We start from the raw sequence: 6,792 nt of genomic DNA on the forward strand, positions 1-6,792 counted from the left end.
AATAATACCTAAAATTAGGGAAACAACCTAAAAGTTTTTAATTCTTCAAAAATCAACTATCATGCTTGATTCCCTAATGTCTTACAGTTTAAACAATCAATGCATAAATACCTATGTTTTAATTCAAGACATCAATAAAAATCATAAATTAATCAAAATTCATTCTAATAGTGATATGAGTGATTCACGTGAGAATAAAACAAAATTCAGGGATTTCTAATGATGATATAAAAGACCCCCTACACTTAAGATGTACATTGCCCTCAATGTACAAAGAAAGATATATTGACAAAGATAGATTAATAATCATAAGATAGGGAGACAAGTGAAACTTCCTGAATGATGAATGAACTCCTTGAATTGGAGTCATGGAGAATAAACGACCAAAGCAATGATAAGGGTGGAGGAGGATACTCCGGTGGTGGTAGAGGTTGGGTTCCACAAATGCTGCGCCGTTGGAGTTTTTAGTTCCTGTTTGGTGATGAGCTTTGGAGGTCTTTATGACTGTGATAAAATCAGGAATTCTTTAGGAAATGTAATGAAGCATATTTACTCGTAATGAAATAACCGAGAATAAAATAAAAATTGTGAAAACTCAAGATAAAATAGTATTAACAGGAAATAAAAAGTAATTTCAAAATATAAAGATAAAGCTAAAATAGATAATAGGTGTTTATAGAGAAATTGGGGCACACGACCGTGGGGCACACCCGTGTGCCTTTGTTTTAGCCCGTGCATTTCGTGGTGTCTGTGAATTGGGCACATTGTTGTACACGGCCGTGTCCATCTTCAATCGCTTCTCCCACGCCGGTGTCTGCAGCCACACGCCCATGTTATTGTAACAGTGTCGACCATGGGGATAGGCTCGGGCATGTCGAATGCCCGTGCTAAATCGACAGGTTTGCCCACAATTTCAAAACACGAGCGTGTCGCACGCCTGTGGTTTTTTGGCAGTTTCGCCCACGGCCATGTCACACGGCCGTGGTAACTTATCGTATCCCGTGTTGGGGAAAACTTTTTTGCCCTATTTTCGCACGGCTGCAGCGCACGGCCGTGTTTCATATCATGGTTGTGCATGGCCTACGACACGCTCATGTGCCAGGCCGTGCGATTTTGAAAATCCTGTGTTCAGTGACTCAGTTAGTGAATTTAATGTTAAAGACTAAAATTTAAAGAAGTTGGTACCGTTAATGCTCGGGGTGCCTCCCGAGAAGTGCTTGTTTATAGTCTAAGCTCGACTCTACTTTGTGGGTGTATTTTGGTAACTTCATGGAGCCATAGCTCCTCTTTATCGTCTTTGAAATTCTCATCATTATACATTTTGAGACGATGTCTATTTATCTTAAAAGTGCCTTGTGATAGATGACTTACCTCTACTGTACCATATGGAAATACAGTTTGAACTATGAAAGGACCTGACCATCGTGATTTAAGCTTTCCAAGAAACAATTTGAGCCTCGAGTTATATAACAGGACAAGAACTCCAACTTTAAATTGCCTTTGTTGCTTCAAACGGACATTGTGACGGCGTTTCGTCGCTTCCTTATGTAGGCACGAATTTTCATATGCATTGGCTCGCCACTTATCTAACTCGTTCAACTGCATCAACTTGTTTTCACCTGCAAGTTTGGGGTCAAGGTTTAGAAACTTTATAGCCCAAAATTCCTTGTGTTCCAACTCAAACGGTAGGTGACAACTTTTCCCATAAACAAGTCTGTAAGGTGATGTTCCTATGAGAGTCTTAAAAGTAGTTCTATAAGCCCATAAAGCATTAGCTACTTTCATCGCCTAATCCTTCCTGTTTTATTCTACTGTCTTTTCTAGGATACGTTTAAGCTCTCGGTTCGCTACTTCGACTTGGCCACTAGTTTAAGGGTGATAAAGGGTAGCTGTTCTATGATGAACTCCGTATTTCTTGAGGGTCTTGTCAAATTTGGTGTTACAAAAATAAGTACCCTTATCACTGATAATTGCTCTTGGTGTACAAAATCGAGAGAAAAGTTTCTTAAGGAATCGTACTACTACTCTAGCATCATTAGTAGGTAAAGCTTGGGCTTCTACCCATTTGGACATATAATCAATAGCTACTAAGATGTATTTATTCCCGAATGAACTAGGGAATGAACCTATGAAATCGATACCCCAAATGTCAAATATTTCACATGAGAGCATATATATCTGAGGCATTTCATCATGTTTAGATCTATTACCTTACCTTTGACATTTGTCGCAAGAAGTAACATACATGTTAGCATCAATAGAGTGGGGCAATAAAAACCTGATTCGAGGACTTTATGTGCGGTCTTATTTCCACCGTAATGTCCTCTAGCCGGTCTTGAGTGGTAATGTTCCAAGATTTTCAATGCTTCTGTCCTTGTAACGCATCTCCTAATGATTTGATCTGCACATTTACAAAAAAGAAAAGGGTCTTCCCAGAAGTATTTTTTCACATCAGTGAAGAATCGCTTCTTTTGTTGATGTGTCAACCCTTTTGGGATAATATTAGCGGCTAAAAAATTTTCAATATCTGCAAACCAAGGTACCTCAGAATTAGATATAGCAAAAAATTATTCTTCAGGGAATGAATCATTTATTTCAATGACATCTGGTTCTTTGGTACTTGAGTTGTCAAGCCTGGAGAGATGGTCAGCTGCAAGATTTTCGCTCCTTTCTTATCTTTAATCTCTAAGTCAAATTCCTGCAATAATAAGATCCATCAAATGAGTCGAGGTTTTGCATCAGTTTTAGTCAAAAGGTGGCGAAGAGCGGAATGGTCAGTATAAACGACAACTTAAGACAATATTAAATATGGCTTAAATTTATCGAATGCAAAAACTACAGGTAGCAGCTTTTTCTCCGTGGTGGTGTAGTTTTCTTGTGCGGCTGTCAAAGTCCTGTTAGCATAATAGATAGGTTGAAAATGTTTATCTCTTCGCTGTCCCAAAACTGCACCTACTACAAAATCACTCGCATCGTATATTAGTTCAAAAGGTGAATTCCAATCAGGTACAATTATAATTGGAGCTTTAGTCAATTTATCCTTTAAAGTATTAAATGCTTCTAAACACTCCTGATCGAAATTAAAAGGCACATCTTTTTCTAGTAATTTAGTCAAAGGCTTAGCTATTTTAGAAAAGTCTTTAATAAATCTTCTATAAAACCTAGCATGTCCTAGGAAGCTCCTAATCGCCTTAACCAAATTAGGAGGGGGTAGTTTTCTAATGGTTTCAATTTTAGATTTATCAACCTCAATCCCTCTACTAGACATTTTATGTCCTAACATAATACCTTCTTGAACCATAAAGTGACATTTTTTCTAATTAAGCACAAGGTTTGTTTCTTCACATCTTATTAACACCCGTTTTAAATTTCTTAGGCAAAGCTGGAAAGAGTTACCGAAAATCAAAAAATCATCCATAAATACTTCTATGACGTCTTTTACGAGTTCGTCAAAAATGGCCATCATGCAGCGCTGAAAAGTAGCAGGAGCATTACATAATCCAAAAGGCATTCTATGATAAGAAAACATACCGTATATACATGTAAATGTCGTCTTTTCTTGATCTTCAGGGGCTATTGGGATTTGGAAATAGCCAAAGAGTCCGTCTAAAAAGTAGTAGTACATGCGTCCTGACAATCTTTCCAACATTTTGTCAATGAATGGAAGGGGAAAGTGGTCTTTTCTCATGGCATCATTTAGCTTCCTATAATCAATGCATACTCTCCAACCTGTGACTGTCCTTGTTAGGATTAATTCATTCTTCTCATTGGCTACAACAGTCATGCCTCCTTTCTTAGGAACAACCTACACTGGACTCACCCAAGAACTGTTAGAAATAGGATAAATAATTCAAGCATCTAGGAGTTTAATTACCTCAGCTTTAACAACCTCCTTCATTTCAGTCATCTTTGGGCTTGCACGCATAGTTTATATTCATCTTCCATTAAAATGTTTTGGGTGCAAAAAGAAGGGTTGATCCCTTTAATGTCAGAAATTTTCCAAGCTATGGCCCTTTTATGCTCTCTTAATACTTGGAGTAATTCCTCTTTCTCCTTGGGTTGCAAGTTGGATGCAATAATTACCGGTAATGTAGAATTATTTCCAAAGAATGCATATTCCAAGTGATTCGGCAATTGTTTAAGTTCCAGTTTGGGAGGTTCGTCAATAGAGGGTTTTTGCTTAAGTTCATCTTCCACCTTAATTCCCTCATATTCTGCTAGTTTTGGGGAGGTTTCATTGGAGTGTAGTTTGGTTCCTATCTCGGAATCATCATCCACCCCCTCTCCTTGAGTGAGACACAGTTCCATCGTGTCCTTGTGTACGATTTCCTAAAAATATTCTTGAGTAGCATGATCAATAGAGTCGATAAAATAGCATGAGTCGTCCTGTTCTCTAAAAAATCTTATGGCATCATAAGTTTTAAAAATAATCTCTTTGTCACCTACTCTAAGTACCAATTTACCATCACCCACATCAATTATAGCTCTAGCAGTGGCTAAAAATGGTCGACCTAAAATTAAAGGAACCTCAACATCTTCATCCATGTCAAGCACAACAAAATTAACAGGGAATATAAATTTATCTACTTTTACAAGTGCGTCCTCTATAATTCCCCTAGGATATTTAACAGATCTATCATTTAATTGAATACTCATCCTAATGGGTTTAGGTTCCCCTAGACCAAGTTGTTTAAACATTTTATATGGCATCAAATTAATGCTGGCGCCTAAATCAGCTAGTGCTTTATCAACATTCAAACTACCAATTAAGCAGGGAATAGTAAAATTTCCTGGATCTTTCAGTTTGGTTGGCAGTTTTATTTGGAGTATGGCTAAGCACTCCTCATTAAATTCTACTGTATATAAGTCTTCAAACTTCTTTTTTTTGTTAGAAGCTCTTTTAAAAATTTTGCATATATAGGCATCTGCGATATAGTTTCAACAAAAGGTAAGTTAATATGCAGTTATTTAAAAAGTTCAAGAAATTTACCGAATTGTGCATCTATGCGGTCTTTCTTCAACTTCGCTAGGTATGGGATTGGTGGTTTATATTCTTTTGGCATTAGATTGTCATTGTTTTTGGGTTCGACATCCTTTCTGTCAGCATCTTGTGGTTACTTCTTTTCAGATTCAGCTAACACTTTCCCACTCCTTAGTGTAACTACTTTCACGTGCTCTTTTGGGTTGGGTTCAGTGTTACTAGGTAGACTTCCTGGTGGTCTTTCAAAAATTAGTTTGGTGAGCTGTCCTATCTGAGTTTCGAGCCCTTAAATCGATACTTGTTGATTTTTGAATGCTGTCTCGGTATTCTAAAAATGAGTTTCTAACACTGAGATGAATTTTTTGTTAGCATCTCCTCAAGGTTAGACTTTTTCTCTTATTGATAGTGTGGTCGTTTGGAAGCCTGGAGGTGGTGGTGGTCGCTGATTTCTTTGGCCTCCCCATGAAAAATTTGGGTGGTTCCTCCAACCTGTATTGTAAGTATTGCTATAAGGATTGTTTCGAGATCGAGGATTGTTACCTACGTAATTTAACTGCTCGTTCTCCATGTTATGGCCATAAGGTGGGTATTCTGAACTGCTTGATCCACCTCCACTTGCGTCGTACTGCATTACTGGGTGAACCTGTGAAGAACTAAGGAAACCATCAATTTTCTTATTCAAGAGTTCTGCCTAATTATAGAGCATGGTGATTGAATCGACATTATAAACGTCGGCTATTTTCATTGGCTTTGTCCTCATGACTTGCCACTGATAGTTATTCAGTGACATCTCCTCTCTAAATTCATAGGCATATTCAAGTGTCTTATTATTGATGGTTCCGCCAGCAGCTGCATCAACCATCTGTTGAGTCGAAGGATTCAGGCCATTATGAAAGGTTTGAACCTGTAACCAGAGTGGTAACCCATGGTGAGAGCATATTCTCAAGAGGTCCTTGTATCTCTCCCATGCGTCTAGAGTGTTTCTAAATCCATCTGCACAAAAGAAGAGATATCATTACGTAATTTAGCTGTTTTAGCCAATAAAAAATATTTTAATAAAAACTTTTCGATCATTTGTTCCCAAGTAGAGATTGATCCTCATGGAAACGAGTTCAACCACTATTTAGCCTTATTCCTCAATGAAAAAGGGAATAATCGAAGGCGAATGGTGTCATCAGAAACACCATAATTTTAAATGTATCACATAGTTCCAAAAAGTTTGCCAAGTGAGCGTTGGGATCTTCGTCTTGCAAACCATCAAACCGAACAAATTGCTATATCATTTGAATTGTGTTAGGTTTCAGTTCAAAAGTATTTGCAACTACAGCAGGTCTAACTATGCTCGATTCAGTTTCAGTTAAAGAAGGTTTAGCATAATCATACATAGTCCGCGGAGCAGGATTCTGATTAATAGCAATCGCAAGAGGTAGCAAATTTTCTTGGTTTTCAGCCATCTCCTCGGTTGTGGTTGAAGTATTGTCCTTGTGTTCTTCCTCTGTATATCGTAAGCTTCACCTTATTTCTCTTTGATTTCTACGAACTATGAGATCGAGCTCACTATTAAACAGTAATGGTCCTCACGGGTTTCTTCTGGTCATAAACTAGAAAAACCTATTAGAAGAAAATAAATGAAGAATTAGGAAAAAAAATAAAAATTTAGATTTCAATAAAAGTAAAATGGCTAAAGTAATAAAAATCGAGTGTTCCTAATATCCTAGTTCCCCGGCAATAGCGCCAAAAACTTGATATGTGATATTCGTGACAGGTTTTAAAGATTTATGAATGAATCGTTCTTGAGACTAACTTATTAT

The 6,792-nt window shown here is 37.4% G+C and overlaps 1 non-coding gene across 1 annotated transcript; it reads left to right on the forward strand.

The window, feature by feature from the left end:
- The first annotated feature begins 5,901 nt into the window (after positions 1 to 5,901).
- On the forward strand, positions 5,902 to 6,007 carry LOC121206823 (small nucleolar RNA R71). Its single transcript, XR_005901996.1, has one exon. It is a non-coding gene; the product is annotated as a small nucleolar RNA R71 (small nucleolar RNA).
- Positions 6,008 to 6,792: the final 785 nt, after the last annotated feature.

The sequence above is a fragment of the Gossypium hirsutum genome, chromosome A09, assembly GCF_007990345.1.
Source record: "Gossypium hirsutum isolate 1008001.06 chromosome A09, Gossypium_hirsutum_v2.1, whole genome shotgun sequence".
NCBI lineage: Eukaryota > Viridiplantae > Streptophyta > Magnoliopsida > Malvales > Malvaceae > Gossypium > Gossypium hirsutum.